The 18,244-nt window shown below is 39.7% G+C and overlaps 3 non-coding genes across 3 annotated transcripts; all 3 read left to right on the forward strand.

Annotated features, from left to right (window-relative positions):
- Nucleotides 1-7,540: 7,540 nt before the first annotated feature.
- LOC114314398 (small nucleolar RNA SNORD14) lies at nt 7,541-7,663 on the forward strand. Its single transcript, XR_003647461.1, has one exon. It is a non-coding gene; the product is annotated as a small nucleolar RNA SNORD14 (small nucleolar RNA).
- Nucleotides 7,664-10,203: 2,540 nt separating this feature from the next.
- Nucleotides 10,204-10,325, forward strand: LOC114274134 (small nucleolar RNA SNORD14). The gene has a single exon (XR_003633302.2). It is a non-coding gene; the product is annotated as a small nucleolar RNA SNORD14 (small nucleolar RNA).
- Nucleotides 10,326-10,462: 137 nt separating this feature from the next.
- Nucleotides 10,463-10,585, forward strand: LOC114274133 (small nucleolar RNA SNORD14). The gene has a single exon (XR_003633301.1). It is a non-coding gene; the product is annotated as a small nucleolar RNA SNORD14 (small nucleolar RNA).
- Nucleotides 10,586-18,244: the final 7,659 nt, after the last annotated feature.

Here is an 18,244-nt window from a genome sequence, read left to right on the forward strand (position 1 = left end):
CAAGGTATTCATTTTTTTTTAATCAAATTGAGAAATCATCAAATTTGAATTTTATGAAAATTTTAAAAAGCATTGGAGATCATATTTTTTTTCAGAGAAATTTGGGATGCATATCGAATCAAATTTTTTACTCAAATTTAAAATCAAATTAAATGAAAAAAATTGGTGAAGGGTTAGAGATGGTCTTAATTCATCAAATTAGTGAACCGACTTGATTATGTATATTTTTGTATGTTAAAATGTGATTTTTTAAATTCTGGGTGCACTGGTTGCTACTATAGCAGCCATTGATTGAATATTCACTGGGGTTTTCTCCAACCCATGGAGTGGAGCTTCTATGATTGGGGTTTTGTAGGCCTTGAATGATCTGGGTATAACTTTACATCAATTTATTTTAATTACTAAGATCTTTTAGTGGCTATTGAGTTTTTCATTTTGAGGGATACAATAAGAGGTAATATGTATTTTCTTTGTTTTGTTTATTTCGCTAATGGTTTCAGATCATATCAAAAAAATCAATTGTTTTCTTAGTTAGTGGCTACACAATGGTGTAAATTTGCACATCCAGACCTCTTCCCTTGTTCTTGGATCGGTGAAACCCCACTTTCATTTGGATATTTTATTTATTTTCCTCATTCTCTAGTTGTTTGAAGTATTTCACTTCCACAATTGTAAAACTCGTATAATATAATTCTATTGTCATATCCTTTCACCTTGTATATAGATAGAGATGTCATATAAATAAAGTTTATATTAGCTCATCAAATTAGTGAACCAACTTGTCAGATCAGTCCAATTGTAAATTTAAGTGAATGCTTTAGACCAAATTAGTCTTCTTTCACAGCTTTGGTATTGTGTGTGCCAATTTCCGACCACACTGCCAAGCAGGTACCCAGCTGGAGAGCATTGGCAAAATAGATGGTGTAGACGCGTCTCGCGGAGGGGGGCCTCATGCTACTACAGTTCGGACTCGCGATTTTGTTGTCGCGGTTCTTAATCTGAACCAAAGAGTCCAAATCTGGCAAATCGTTTTGAGAAACAGATTTTTGAAAAAGTAGTGCCAAACATGGACTGCTTTGCCAGATACAGAGTCGCCACCTAAATATTTTTAAAATGGGGAAATTTAGGAAACCCTGACTCGGTGCCGAAGGCCACATGTCCGTCATCACCGGAGTTGTCTCGGCTCGGGAGCTTGGGTACGATCGGGGAAGGTCAACTATGAGCACCCCCTTTCGCCCGGTCCGAAGACCGGCCTCTACTAACCATGATATCCGATTTTGAAAATGTTATGTGTTCTTATTCCATTTATTAGCCTAGAATTACTATGTTATGCGCGCAGCAAACAAGTATAGACTAGATTGCCTAATTTGGAAAGAAACATTGCATATCCGTTTGTTTTGGAAATGCTTTGGAATTTGCTACTCGCAAGTAGGCTAAAACACGGATTTCAATGAGTTTTTCCAACTCAAACAATCCAACCTTCACCCACAGGCATTCAATCAATTTTAACACATAAGCACTTAGCCGCATGGCAGGCATACTGTCATGGCAACACTCACACGCATGCGGGATGCTAAAGCATAAATACTTACATCGTACTCCGTGCCAAAACAGTAAACTAGTTAGCAAACATGCATGTCCTAGTTCATGTTGAAAATGGCTAATGCATCACATGCAAAAATGCAATCTAGGCAGGCTCGGCTAACCCTAAACATGGCATATGAAATGCGATCAATCACCACATATTCAATTTGTGAATTGAAGTACAGATGCAGTTAGCGTGATGTACCGAGCCTAATGCATGCAGTACAAATGCATGAATGCACGCATGCATAGTATAAGGTATGCTAAACTAAAGATGCCCCAATCTACCATCATAAGAAGGTAAATAAAAGGGAAGAAAGAAGTGGGGATTGGAAGACATACACACCACCCACACACACTTATTACAGATTTGCCCTCACTCAGAGGGACCAAATAAATATTACAAATTAATTAACTACGTAAGCTAATTAATATTACAAATTGCCTAATCGACTAAGCAACTAACTAAGACTAAGAAAACAGGAAAATCGCCTCGGGAAACGCGCCGCCATGCGTGAACTGCCTCTGTTTTCCTTCCTTCACTCCTCTGGAGGTTGCCAAAATCTCAGGACTGCTTCCTTGGATGCTAGGAGACATCACCGGCTGCATGGAATTGCCACCGGCAGTGGTATGTGGCCACCGGCACGAAATGAAGTTGTCGGCAGAGAAATTATTGCCGGTCGGCACCTTACACTGCCGGTCGGCAGAGTGTTCCTGCAGAATCTACAAATGACAGCAACAGAGGGCAAGGCAAAGCATGGCAGCACAATTCAAGACATATATGCACCAACCATGTCCCTTATCATGGTAATGACTCAAAGGGGCATGTACCTCGATTCTCGGACCACCAATCACGCATTTCCATGCATGATGGCCCAAAGAGTCAAGTATGCAATTTTCATGTCAAATGCATGCAAACCAATCAAACAAACTAAGGCCCAATTCCCATCATCAAGTCAAGGAATAAGGCATGCATGCAAGATGCAATGCAACCTAAGCATACAAGCTAAGGATGCAACATGGCATGGCAACAAGCTTATGCAAGCATACAAGCAAACATGGGACCATGCAAATAGATGTGAAGATGGACTTATACAAGACTTGGGCAGCTCTAATAAGGCCCAAAATAGCAGCCAAAATGCCAAAAAATGGAGGCTAAACACACATGCACACATACACATGTTATGGTCCAAACCTCAAGCATTAAGCAAGCAACATTTAAGCACACTCGCAAAGGGATTTTATGGACGATTAGCATGCAACATGAGCTCTAAAATCATGCTAAAAACATGGTGCCAAACCAAGCAATAAATCAAGCCAAGCATGCAACAAATGGCCTAAGTGCTCAAAACAAACCAATGGAGTATTGAACTACACTTAGCAAGACCAAACATGGCATGAATTCATCGACCAAAAACAGAGTTTTAGGACATTAATACAAGGCCTAAGGATCACTTAGATGGCATCCAAATGACTCAAAAACAAAGGCATGCATAAACACCAAAACATGGAGCATTGCTACACAAGCTTATGAGGCATTAAAGATGCATGCAAGGCAGTCACGCAAGCATGAAAATGGGACTGAAATAATATGTAGGGTGACCCCAAATCACCAAATCAATGCAAAGATGTCATGCTATACATGCACATATTTAAGGCCAACAAGCCAAAATGCAAAGAGGCTATATGATGCATGCCAAGATCAAACCAAACGACTATGGATAGACCTAAAACATGTCAAAATAGGCACAAATGCTTCACAAATGTAAGCCTAAAACATGCTAGAAACAAAGGCACACAACCTAAGGCACATTGAGGCAATAACATGGCATTACATGGTAGGTATGCTAAGCATGCATGGTGTACCAAAACCAATTAAAAACAGAGGCATATCATGACATATTAAGCATAAAAAAGCAGCCAAGTCATGGTCAATACACCCTCTAACATGGTGCTCCCTCAAGAGGCCAAAACATGCCCTTTTCAAGGACAACAAGGAGAGGGGGTGGCCCTCTCCTTCTTGGGACTTCAAGGCATCACCTTCACCACTGAAATCCCTCAAGATTTCAGTGGTGAAGAGACCCTAACACCAAAATCCCGGAGTTCACACAAAAGGGCACAAAATGAGGCCTTTCAAGGCCTAAGGGTATTCAAACTTACCCAAACCACAAAACACTCTTAACAAACAACCAAGAGGGCTTAAAAACAGAACTTTTTTGTATTATACACTAAGCTCAAAAATGAATTTAAGATAGGTAGAAATACAATGCAAAAAAGGGGTAAAAAGGGGTAAGATTCTTACCCGTGAAGACTTCTTCAACAAAGATGCTCCAATGGCCCTCCATGGCTTGAAATTAGCTTCAAAACCTCAAAATTAGTCCCTTAGAACCTCAGTTCCAAGAGGAAGGTGAAACACTAGGTGCTTGTGTGCAATAGTATGGACTAAAACACACACAAGAGCACAAAAGAGAGGGAAAGAGAGATAGGATGTGTATCTAACCCTAACCCTAGAACTCAAACCCTAACAATGGCTGTCTAAGCTCTCAAAATATCTCAAGTCTCTAACCTCTTAAGCCAAGAGACCAAGCTCTCTCTATATAGAAGCTTTTGTCTTGTAAAGCTTACAAGACAAGCTTCCAAGAGAGAGATCCCTCCATACACGTGTATGGAGGGGAGCCAAAAGCAAGACAGCTGTCTTAAAATATCTGCAAAAGTAGATGCACAATAGTCGGCCGACCAAAAATGCCATCTTGGCCAAAAAGAGTGCCGACCGGCACTAAATAGTGCTGACCGGCAACAAATAGTGCCGGCCGACAATATACATTGCCGGTGGCAGCAAAAACCAGCCGGTGGCCTCTAGCCACTGCCGGTGGTGGGTGGGGATGGTCTACAAGCCCTACCCTGCCTCTCAAAGGCAAAACACAAGTGTTTGGTGTAAAACCAGACACTAAACGGTCGGGTTCGGAGATCCTGAGGCAAGGCGCGCGAGCCGAGGCCTCCGGGAACTCCAAACGAACACAAACATGGATAGTCACCGAGTGTTCAAACGGTGACGTCCAAGTCTTGAGGACGGTCAAAAATGGGGTGTCTATAGATGGCACTTGACTGACCTGCAACAGAAAGAGAAGATCACGGCGGTAGTTCGTCCACCCGGGAGCACTCCGATGATCAAGTCAGTACTCAATATCTCTCAAAGATAACCAATAGTGCTTAACTCACTAGACAGAATATCAAAAGCATACCTTAGACCCATGGGGGTGCCTCCCTTTTATAGCCAACACAATCCTAGTTCCAAATAGAAGCCTAGCTCTAATGGACTTAGGATTTATTACTAATCTTGGACTCCCAGTAGAATTAGAATAAATTCTCTAAGAGTCTCATATTTACCCAAATTGAAGTCTTCTTCCATTATAGGACTCTTGTGTCTTATCCGCTTATCTCGGATTCCGATATCTTCGGAAATAATCTCGCCCTTACTGAGATCACCTCAGCGTCATGATCAGGACACGTGGCACCTCGGCTGACACGTTGGCGCCACCCTGGCCACGTGCTGGTACTCAGAAAATATATCCCCACAACTGCCCCCTAGATTCTATTACCTCGGCATTCTGAGGTGATGGAAACTATATCATTTCTTCCATTTAGTACGTCGGCTAAGCTCGCTTCATCATCTATTGCCGAAGTCAGAACTCATTGGCTCAATATGACCAAGACCTATAGTCTGCTTTTATCAATGCCTTAGAACCAACGACCAAGTTCGTTCAAGTTTCTCAGCCGAAACCGTCCTTCTTTGCAACCGTCTCGGGGTGATACACCTCGGTTATACAAACTGATGTTTTACCTCGGCAAGTACCCAAGTACTTAATTTGACACAACCTTAGCCCTGACTTGTAAATTTATCACAAATTTCAACAAGTACAAGACATATCCTTTCTCTTACTTCAACTTGTAAACTTTCTCAAGTTGCAATCAGTGTTAAATAATGATCTCGGTTTAACTTCAACTTGTAAATTGTCCACAAATTTCAACAAGTGTTAAAAAATGATCTCGGTTTAACTTCAACTTGTAAATTGTCCACAAATTTCAACAAGTGTTAAACAATGCTCTCGGTTTAACTTCAACTTGTAAATTGTTCACAAATTTCAACAAGTGTTAAACAATGATTTCGGTTTAACTTCAACTTATAAATTGTCCACAAATTTCAACAAGTGTTAAACAATGATATCGGTTTAATTTCAACTTGTAAATTGTCCACAAATTTCAACAAGTGTTAAACAATGCTCTCAGTTTAACTTCAACTTGTAAATTGTCTACAAATTTCAACAAGTGTTAAACAATAATTTCGGTTTAACTTCAACTTGTAAATTGTCTACAAATTTCAACAAGTGTTAAATAATGATTTCGGTCTCTTGTTTGTTGGAATCTAGGATTTGCTCACTTTAGGCTGAGCTCTTCTCTTCTCGGACCTAATCATCTAGGTCGAGATCTTGTCTTCTGGAATCTAGGATTTGCTCACTTTAGGCTGAGCTCTTCTCTTCTCGGACCTAATCATCTAGGCTGAGATTGTGTTTTTTGGGATTCTCCATGACCGACCTCCCGCGAAGGCCGGTGAGAATGTCCCTTGGTCCCGCCATGCTGAGGGACTGCAGGAATCGTTTTCTGCCCCCCTGCTTGGGCATCTTTCTTGGCTGCTGGAATCGGCGTATCTTGTAACGGGAACAGTGGCTGCATGACGTTGTTCTGTATCATGAAATTGACAACCGTTTGCAGGTCCGCCAATTTATGCGCCATTCCCTTCATCTCGTCGTCCCTTCGTAAGCATCTTTCTTTCCATACCTGGAGGTCGTCCTCGTTTATAATGCTCGCTTCGGTCTGATTTCTTCGGCACGTCACCCTCCTGGCCGACGTCCTCTTCTCCGTGATTCTTATCACGAGTTTCTTTGTTGTAGTTGTCTTCTTCGAAGGTCAATATGTTTCCTACTCTCAATAGGGGTGTCGTCCCCAACCTTCTCTTTCGATCTGTCGTTGGCCATCTATTCTCCTTTCATTCCCACAGACGACGCCAAATTGTGTGTGTCAATTTCCGACCACACTGTCAAGCAAATACCAGCTGGAGAGCACTGGCAGAATCGATGACACTTGATTGACCTGCAACAGAAAGAGAAGATCCCGACGGTGGTTCGTCCACCCGGGAGCACTCCGACGATCAAGTCAGTACTCAATAGCTCTCAAAGATAACCAATAGTGCTTAACTCACTAGACAGAATATCAAAAGCATACCTTAGACTCATGGGAGTGCCTCCCTTTTATAGCCAACACAATCCTAGTCCCAAATAGAAGCCTAGCTCTAATGGACTTAGGATTTATTGCTAATCTTGGACTCCCAGTAGAATTAGGATAAACTCTCTAAGAGTCTCATATTTACCCAAGCTGAAGTCTTCTTCCATTCTAGGACTCTTGTGCTTTATCCGCTTATCTCGGATTCCGATATCTTCGGAGATAACCTCGGCCTTGCCGAGATCACCTCGGCGTCATGATCAGGACACGTGGCACCTCGGCTGACACGTCGGCGTCACCCTGGCCACGTGTTGGTACTCAGAAAATATATCCCCACAGGTACATTGCTGGAATTGTTCATATAATAGTTTGAATAAAATGTTTTAGAAATTAATCATGTTTTGCAGCTGCAACAATAATAAACATGTAATGATTTGCGTTTGATGTATTTACTTTGATGTTAAATTTATCTTGAATATATTCCTTACATTTGTGGTACAACTCCTTGATATAATATCTATGTTCCAATATTCCATTGCTTTATTATCTCTCTGTTAGATTTAGCTCTCGATTTTTGTAATTGAAATTTATTTGATTGAAGGTTCTGTTAGTAATGCATCTATTGTATTGATTGTTTGCTTTTGTTTTTAATCTTTTTGGCTTGGTCTTGTATGTAGAATTTTGATGATGAAAAATCTAATTCTTGTTTCTCAAAACATTTGTGGTGGCCAATTAAGATCTTTCGCCTTCGCTAGGCTTGAGAGATACTGTTGCTTCAATCCATCCTTGGATGTCTGAGATACCTTTTTTTTAATGAGTTAAGAAAGAGAAATTTTATTAGATGTAGGTGGGAAAATGTACAAAACACCGAGCCTCTAGCTTATTGATTGCAATGTTGTCACTAGAGAGTATACCAACTAGTTTGGCACACACTCAAGAGGGCAATCATGTGCGTAGACCAAAGGAGCCCAAATACAATAACACCAAAGAGAACACCACCAAGGTTGGCAAAAGACCAACCACATTACATAGGAAAACAGTAAAATAAGGAACATAAAATCATCTGCTGCAAATTGAAAATTAAATCTGAAAGGGTGAGGGTAGAACTCCTATCTTCTTTTTTTTGTTTTTTTACCCATGTTGCTACTTTGAACTTGATGAGGTCAGCCAAACTATCCCTAGAGAATGTCCATCCATTGAAAAGGCAGTTATTCCTAGTAAACCAAATGGCCCAGAAGACTGCAAAAGGAATGGACTACCAAATCCACTTTTTTAGTCTTTTGAATTTATGATCCTGCCAACAGACCAACATCTTTCAATTCATAGGGCAAGCTCATGTAGTCCCCAGTAGCTTACACAAAGACACCATACCTTCCGAGGAAAAGGTCCAAACTCACAAAAAATGCATACACTAGAAAATTGAGAGTCAAGAGCTAAGAATCTAGAAAGGATATCCTTGGTTTTCACTCTACCATGCCAAATCAACCATCTCGGAAATTGGACTTGTAGGGGCTGCACACACCCAAATTGAGTTAGCTCCAAGTGACGTCGCATACGAATTATAGGGGGAGTTTACCTAAAAATCTCTTGTTAAATGGAGACCAAGGAAATTTTTCTAACGAGTCTGGATGTTTTTTGCAACTTGATAGTAATTTGTTTTCATAAATTAAGTTTAATTTATTGATTTTGTTTACAAATGCCTTTATTGAATTGATTGATTGTTTTTCTTTTTAATTTTGTGGTTTGTTCTTGTATACACAATTTCAATGATGACAGATCTAAGGCTTGTTTTGTTTCTCAAAACATTCGTGGTGGCCAATTAAGGTCTTTCACCTATGCCAGGCTTGAGAGGTAGTGCTGCTTCAATCCTTCCTGGGATGTCTATTCATTACAACTTGTTATTAATTTGTTTTCAAAAATAAAGTTTAATTGATTGATTTTGTTCACAATGCATCTACTGCATTGCTGGATTGTTTTTGTTTCAAATTTTTTTATTTTTTATTTTTTATTTTTGGTTTGTTCTTGTTTATAGAATTTTGATGATGAAACAAAACATTCGCGATTGCTAACTAAGATCTTTCGCCTTCGCCAGTCTTGAGAGATAGTGTTGCTTTCAATACTTCATTGAATGTCTGAGATTTTCATTGCAACTTGATATTAATTTGTTTTCATAAATAAAGTTTAATTAATTGATTTTGTTAACAATGCATCTATTGCTTTGCTAGATTGTTTTTGTTTTTAATTTTTATTTTTTATTTTTTATTTTTTGGTTTGGTCTTGTTTATAGAATTTTGATGATGATGACACAAAACAATCATGGTGGCCAACTATGATCTTTCGCCTTTGCCAGGCTTGAGCGATAGTGCTGCTTCAATCCTTCCTTGGATGTCTGAGCTCTTGATTTCGACATGATATTAATTCGTTTTCATAAACAAAGTCTAATTGATTGATTTTGTTCACAATGCATTTACTGCATTGATTGATTGTTTTTGTTTTTAATTTTTTTGGTTAGATCTTATACTACGTTACACAGACTCGCCAGTTTTGATGAAGTACTCGTGTCAACACGACACAACACGGGTACGGGTACGGAATTCGACCGGGATACGACATGGAGACAGTGGATATGGTGGCATACCTGAGATTAGGACTAAGACTAGGGCTTCAATCATCTTCGCCACTCTCTACTCTCACTGTCGATCTCGATCGTCTTCATCTCTCAGGGTTTCAATCGTCTTCGTCACTCTCTTCTTTCACTATTGATATCGATCGTCTTCATCACTCTCTCTTCTCGCACTCTCGATCTCCTGTTCATCTCTGTTTGCTTCTCTCTCTCTCTCTCTCTCTCTGTTTTAATAGAATTTGTTTTATATAATATAATTTGGCATGTATAATATAATTTCTTTTATGCCTAATATAATTTGTATTTGTTATTTCTTTTTTATTTTTTTATCAGAATTTATTATTTCTTAACTTTTGAACATATAATAAATAAAATAAATCTTCTAATTGTTTAACAGAAATCTAATTAAATCATATATAATAAAAATCTATAAAAAAAATCTATTTTTATTTTTTATTTATTTTAACATAATTTATTATTCCTTATTTATTATAATTATTTATTTATAATATATACATGTCAATTAAAAATAAATTAATTAATTATATAGATAAATTAAAAATATTATCACTAAAAATAATATATAAGATAAAAAATAATAAATATATTTAAAAAACAACTTTTTAACCTATTTTTATATAGTAAATATATTTTAAAAATAACTATTTAACCTATCTCCTTACCCATATCCACATTTGGATCCATATCAATGTATAGAATTTCGATGATGACAATCTAAGGCTTGTTTCTCAAAACATTCGCGGTGGCTGACTAAGATCTTTCACCTTCGCCAGGCTTAAGAGATAGTGCTGCTTCAATCCTTCCTTGGATGTCTGAGATGTTCATTGCAACTTGTTATTACTTTGGTTTCATAAATAAAGTTTAATTGATTGATTTTTTCGCAATGCACCTATTGAATTGCTAGATTGTTTTGATTTATTTTATTTATTTATTTTTGGTTTGGTCTTATCTATAGAATTTCAATGATGAAAAATCTAGGACTTGTTTCTCAAAACATTCGTAGTGGCCGACTAAGATCTTTCGCCTTCGCTAGGCTTGAGAGATAGTATTGCTTTAATCCTTCCTTGGATGTCTGAGATATTCATTGCAATTTGCTATTATAATTTATTTTCATGAATAAAGTTTAATTGGTTGATTTTGTTCATAAACTATCACAAAATGTTATACCAAAAATCAGAAAGTGTAACTTTATCATTCATAACTTTAGGATGGACGCCATAAATTCATTATATAACTTTACCACAAAGTATTCTAACACATCACAAATAATTATAAATTTCATCACAAAAAATTCGTTACTTTCTTACCATGCGTACCTTTTTAGAGGTTCACGTTATAGTTTTCTTCTTAATGGGTATATTAGCTTGTGTTAATCTAGGTAATTTCTAATTCTGCTCATTAAACTAGATATATTTATTATTTAAATGTTTCAATGATTTTTAAATTTATATGCTGTTAATGTGTAAATTTAAAAACACTAAGATTAAGATACTAAAAAATTCTAATTAAACATACCGACATAAAATCACTAATAAATTTATCAACAAACATATCAAACAAAGGCACATGTGGATTTATCACAAGACATTATTAGGAACATACTAACTAGTGTACTAATATTAGTTATGACATTATTATTGACCAAACTCATTAATCATATTATAAATTTCAAAAATCTCTTAAATTATGTCATACCATCAATTGATACACTAGTTAGTATATCAATTGGTACATATAGTAGATTAAAATTCCAAAAGTACTAGAGATTTCAAAAATTCTATCAAAGTTTCTACCAAATATCTCACATAGGTGTGGAACCCGTATGTAAGACATTTGGTAAAAACTTTAATAGAATTTTTTGGGTCTCTAACGTTACTCTATAGCATTATTCTATTAAAAATGAGTTGTTGAAAAATTTATTATCATGGCAAATCATGAAAACTTTGGGGATTTGAATGGACCTTGAAATCCGATTTATTAGATAAATGAGTTGAATCAATTAATACATCAGATTGTTTACGAGATTAGTACATCAATTAATACATGAGTTGAATCAATTAAAACATTAATTAATTACTAGATTAAAGATTGTTTTGCGGGTAATTTATAAGTTAAATTTTTTTTTTCTTACGAAAAGACCTACTAAAAAATAAAAGAACAATATAATTCAAATAAATTAATAAGTTAATAAGTTTACTTTGTTACCACTGCTCAAAAGAGGTCTGTTTGACAACTTTAGTTTTCTTTTAATAATATTTTAATTTTTTGACATTTTTATGAGATGTGTTAGGTTTTTATTCTTGGCAATCCCGTTTGACAAAATTTCTTTAAGTTGTATTTGGCTATCGCCCTTTTTATTTCAGTGAGGCTAGGAGTTTTTAGATGTGAATCCAAACCGAATTATACCTTGCAGAGAAGTTTGTGATGTTAATACTTTCAAGATTACCACTTCGCTGATTATGCCGGGAATCAAGCTGCCCGGTCAGCTCGCGGGGGTCGAGGGGACAGCGCCCCTTAGCGAGTCCGGGGCAACGCCCAGGCGAAGTTGAAGGGCAGCGCCCCCGAAGTAAAATGTAAAATTGCATTCGAAATTGCCTATCCGCCCTTGCTCGCTCGAGCGAAGGCTGCGTCTGTGTAAAAACCTGAAAGAGATAATTTTACGCTCGAACACAGGTTGTTTGGCTCGAGCGAAGTCACTTATGGAAAACATGCATTTTTGGTTCCTCGCTCGAGCGAGAGAGTCTTCGCTCGAGCGTGCATCGCGATTCAGATTTCTATAAGTACGTGTTTCTGTCAGATTTTAGGATTACTTCTTCAGATTTTCTTTTTGGATATTAAGGTTTATATCTGGGGATATTTTACTAGTTTTCTTTGATGTTTAATTGAGTATTCAACTCATGGGTTAAGAAGAATACATCAAAGGTTTGTTTATTTATTCTATACAAAAGAGAGAGAGTTGTTCTTCGGTGGATTCTGAAGAATTTGAGCTTGAAACTTTGGTGGATTCTGGAGTGGCTCATCATCAAGACAATTCTGAGGTAAAGACGGGGCTAGAAGAAGCACATAGGGGTTGGTTCAATTCGGGCGTGGATTCGCTAGATAATTGAGAGTATACCTGTGTAATTCCTTTATATCTTCTTAGTGGATTGTTTTGTGGTTGTTGCCCGTGATTTTTTATCACAATTGGAGACACTCTAATTGTGATTTTTTCACGTTAAAATCGTTGTGTTGATTTGTCTTGATTGTTTGATTGGGATTATTTTATTACTTTAAATTGATACATAATCACAAATCAATATCTAGCGGATTTCTAGATTTTTCAAGGTGAAAAAAATAATATGTTCGTAATAATATTTTTAGTTGAATATATAGTTGTGAAGAAAGAAATTTTTTGATTTTCATTGATTGATGTGTATTATGTGACATTTTGACATTTTAGGTTTTTTTTTTTTTTTGTAACTTTTTGACTTTTAACTAAAAATTAGTTAGCAAACGATGCCAAAGTAAATATTTAATTTATTTGTTATGTATTAATTTAATATTTAATTATTGGATGACGATAATTTATATTAATTGATTAAAAAATTATTCATATTTTGACCCTTTTAAAAATAAAATTTTAATTCGGTTCATGAATGGACACAACTTGAATCCCAACCCTAGATATCTCTCAATAAAGGATTGTCAATTTCTTCTCCCCAATTTTACACACTGTATAAGAATTTTGGCCTTATTTGATTTGTGTCTTAAGAGATAATTGTTAAGAAAAATTTTAAAAATTTATTTGGTTCAAAAGTTTTTTAAAAAAAATTCAAAATTATTTTTCTCTCTATTACATATCAATCCATTATTTTTTCTCTTTCTTATCTCAATCTCTCACGTTATACATATCAATTGTGGGGATATATTTTCTGAGATACTAACACGTGGCCAAGGTGACGCCAACATGTCAGCCGAGGTGCCACGTGTCCTGGTCGTGATGCCGAGGTTATCTCGGCTAGACCGAGATTACCTCCGAAGATATTGGAATCCGAGATAAGCGGATAAGGGACAAGAGTCCTAGAATGAGAAAAGGCTTCAGGCTGGATAAGGATAAAGCTCTTAGGGAGTTTATCTTTATCTATTGAAGAGTCCATGATAAGCACTAAACTAAAAGTCCATTGAAGCAAGGCTTCTTGGGATTAGGTAAGTGATGGCTATAAAAGAGAGGCACCTCCATGGGTCTAAGGTACGCAATTTGTATTCTGAATAGTGAGTTAAGCACTTGATTTATCTTTGAGAGATAACTGACTTGATCGTCGAAGTGCCCCCAAGTGGACGAACCACCGCCAGAATCTTCTCTTTCTGTTGCAAGTCAATCGGGCGCCATCTATTCTGCCAGTGCTCTCCAGCTGAATACTGAGTTGGCAGTGTGGTCAGAAATTGACACACACAATTTGGCGCCGTCTGTGGGAAAGAAAGGAGAATAGATGGCCAACAACGGACAGAAGGATAAGGTTGGGAACGAAACTCCTGCTGGGAACAGTAAGCACATTGATCCTAATATGGAGGAAGATGGTCGCAATGAGGAAACTCAGAACCAGAATCACGGCAAGAAAGACGTCGGCCAGGATGGCAACGTGCCAAAGAAACCAGATCGAAGTGGGTACTACAACGAGAACGACCTCCAGATATGGAAGGATAGATGCCTGCGGATGGACGAAGAGGTGACAGAGATGGCAAACAAGTTGGCAGACCTACAATCGGTCGTCAATTTTATGATGCAAAATAATATCATGCAGCCACCATTCCCGCTGCAGGACACGCCAATTCCAGCGGCCAATGCCTAGAAGGGAGGGCAGAAGCCAATCCCAACAGCCCCTCAGCACACCGGAAGCGAAAAACACTCTCACCGGCCTTCCAAGGAGGTCGGGCGAGGAGAGTCGAGGAGAGAAGAGTCACGAAGGACACATCGCACTAAAAAAGCAGACCCCAGAGAACATCACCATGTTCAAAGGCAGAAGCTGTGCTTCGACATAACTCATGGAGAAAGATTGAAAAGGGCCCACAATGAAGCTGAGAGTAGCATGCTGAAAAGACTGAAGTCGGGAGATAGCTGAGCTCCTAGGCGGAGCAAAGAAGATTTGAGAGATTACCTCAAAAGGAAACAACAGAATGCCGATGCCGAGGTAACTTCTCCTGTTAAGCCAAGAACACCATTCTCGGTGGAATTGGACAAGTTTGAGGCTCCAAAGAGATTCAGTATGCCGAGGTTCTAAATATACGATGGTAAGTCAAACCCCAACTTTCACGTTGGATTATACCTAAACTCAATGGCATTATATAGTGGGAACGAGCCGCTGTTCTACAAGGTGTTCCCCTCATCCTTCGGAGAGATTGCATCAAATTGGTTTCACAAACTGCCAAAGGGAAGCGTGAAGACCTGGGAAGGCCTGGCCGAGATGTTTGTGGCCAAGTTCGTGACAAACAAGCTACAGCCATTAAGGGTGGACACATTGATGGCTCTGAGAATCAGTAAGGATGAAGGCCTTAAGGCCTATGCAAAAAGGTACTATGAGGTGTTCAACCGAATACCCGAGTGTAACAAAGAGGTGGCGGTTGTGTCTTTCAAGAACGGCCTAAAAGACGACTGTCCACTACGAAAGTCTTTGGCAAAGACATTGCCAAAAAGCATGGAAGAGCTCATGGCCAAAATCAAGAAGTATGCCAGAGCCGAGGAAGACACATCAGGAACTAAAGAGACAAAGTAAGAGAAAGGTAACGGCTAGCCGAAGCGAGGCCGAGGTAACAACGGATCCAACAAAGAGATAGGACTGAGGGCTACACAGGCAGTCACAACTGTGTTTCGAATCCCAATTCACAAAGTTCTAGACAAAATCCGATCACAGCCCTATTTCAGAGCACCAGCTAGGGTGCCAGGAGAATTTATGGGAAGAAACCTTGGTAAGCATTGTGCTTACCATAACGAAGATGGGCATATGACTCAGGGTTGCAGAGCCCTGAAAGCACACCTGGAAGACCTGGTAAGGCAAGGCCATTTAAGGGACCTTGTAGATGAAGCCAAGACAAGGGAAGAACAGGCAAGACTACCTCAAGCACCAGCAGTTCCGCCTCCCCCAACACCGCAACTACAAGCAGGAGGACCTCGGGTAATTAATGTAATTCATTCAAAGGTCAACGAAAACAAAATAAGGGGGGAGACCCAGAGGGTAAAACACTTGCAGCACGTGTACCAGGTCGGGAAAAAACGACATCGGGCCGAGGTGTACCAAGGACCACCAGTGTCCTTTACTGAAGCCGACCTTGAGATGGTCCAACATCCCTACAATGATGCCTTGGTAGTATCCCTCCAAGTCGGGGAGTGCCAAGTGAAGCGCATCCTAATCGACCAAGGCAGCTCCTGTGACATCATGTACGTCAGGTGTTACAAGGAGCTTGGCCTTCGCCCAGACGATTTGGAGCAATCCAATGGCCCAATGGTCGGGTTCAATGGAACACCGACGTGGCCACTTGGAACAACGAACTTGGAGGTGCAGGCTGGCACCAGGAAAATAAAGACAGAGTTCACCGTAATCGACACGCCCTCCCCTTACAATGCTATCCTAAGAAGGCCATGGTTGTATGCAATGAGGGTTGTTCCCTCAATATTGCATCAACTATTGCGGTTCCTAACAGAGCATGGGATAGAAGAAGTCAGAAGAGATCAGTTACAGGCAAAAAATTGCTCCATGGCAGCAATGAAATCCACCTGCAGCGTACGAGAACCAGAGAGGGCAGGAATCGAAGACGAAGATGTGGAAGTCCTAGAAGACGTCGGCAAGGAGCCAGCCGAGAAAAGTGAAGAAGCACTGAAGAAAATCCTCGTCCAGGAGGGGGATGAAGAACGCTTCTTCCTTCTCGGCTCGGGCTTAGCCGAAGAAGAGGAAAAAGAGTTGGAGGCTTTCCTAAGAGCAAACATTGAAGTGTTTGCCTGGACGACTTACGAAATGCTTGGCATTGACCCCGAGGTCACTTGCCATAAACTGAACGTTGACAGGTCGGCCAAACCTGTAACCAACGAGCAAGAAGACCGACATTGATGCACGTTGAAGCAGTGAAGGAAGAAGTAGATAAACTTCTGGACGGCAGGGCCATTTGAGGGGTAAACTACCCGACATGGCTATCAAACACAGTAGTGGCGAAGAAAAAGAATGAAAAATGGAGGGTCTGCGTGGACTTTACCAGCCTCAACAAGGCCTGTCCCAAAGACAGTTTTCCTCTACCTAAGATTGAACAGTTGGTGGACACCACATCAGGGCATGGAAGAATGAGCTTCCTGGATACCTACAAGGGGCACCACCAGATAGCCATGTACCCCCCAGATGAAGAGAAGACTGTGTTTATCACCCCAAAAGGGCTGTATTGCTACAAAGTGATGCCTTTTGGGTTAAAAAACGCAAGAGCAGCTTACCAAAGATTGGTAACCAAGATGTTCAGACACCTGATTGGCCGAACGGTGGAAGTTTACATCGACGACATGGTCGTGAAGACCAAGGAACCTGAAGGTCATCTGGCCGACCTAAAAGCAGTATTTGAAATCCTCAAGACATATCGGCTCCGACTCAATGCATCGAAGTGTGCATTTGGAGTTGGATCTGGTAATTTCTTAGGATACTTGGTGACCAGAAGGGGCATTGAGGCCAGCCCAGATCAGATCAAGGCCATCCTGGAGTTGAAGGGCCCGACGTCGGCAAAACGGGTACAAATGCTAATTGGAAAGGCCGCAGCCCTGAATAGGTTCATAAGCAGATGCTCAGATAAGTGCAAACCTTTCTTCAGCTTAGAGAAGAAAGCCACAGACTTCTTATGGACCGAGCAGTGCAAAGCCGCCTTGGCCGACTTGAAGAAGTATCTGACCACAGCTCCAGTTCTTTCAAATCCAGAACTTGGAGAGGAACTGTTTCTGTACTTGGCAATTTCAGAACATGCGGTAAGTGCAGTGGTAATCCGAGAAGAAAAAGGGGAACAAATGGCTGTTTACTATGTAAGCAAAACCCTAGCAGATGCAAAGATTAGGTATTTACCCCTAGAGAAGTTGGCGCTGGCCTTAGTAATGGCTTCAAAGAAGCTGAACTATTACTTTCAAGCCCATAAAATTGTGGTGCTCACTGAACATCCATTGAAGTCCCTGTTGCAGCAGGGAGACCTGACAAGGGGAATAGTCAGATGGGCAGTGGCCTTGGGCCAGTATGACTTAGAGTTCAGACCCAGAACAGTAATCAAAGGCCAAGTTTTGGCCGACTTCGTGGCCGAGTTCACACCAGAATCCATCATACATCGGGCTCCGCTGAGCCAAGGTGAACGATGTCATAGCAAGCAAGGAGGAGCCCAGCCGAAGGCAACAGAACAAAGGAAAGAAGAAAAACTCAGACCATGCAGCATCTACATCGGCGAATCTTTCCGACTGTTGGTCGATGGGAGTTCAAACTGATAAGGAGTGGGGACAGGAGTAGTACTGGTATCTCCAGATGGACAGATATTAGAATAGTCCATTCATTTGGGGTTCAAGGCCTCAAACAATGAAGTAGAGTATGAAGCATTGATTGCAGGATTGAAGCTGGCAGTAGCATCAGAAGCAGATGAGGTAATAGTCTTCTGCGACTCCCAGCTCATAGTCAACTAGACGACATGCGAGTTTGCAGCCAGAGACGAGAGAATGTCGGCCTATGCAAAAGAGGTCAACAGGTTGGTGGCCTTGTT

This window comes from Camellia sinensis, chromosome 3 (assembly GCF_055761805.1).
Source record: "Camellia sinensis isolate YWXY chromosome 3, ASM5576180v1, whole genome shotgun sequence".
NCBI lineage: Eukaryota > Viridiplantae > Streptophyta > Magnoliopsida > Ericales > Theaceae > Camellia > Camellia sinensis.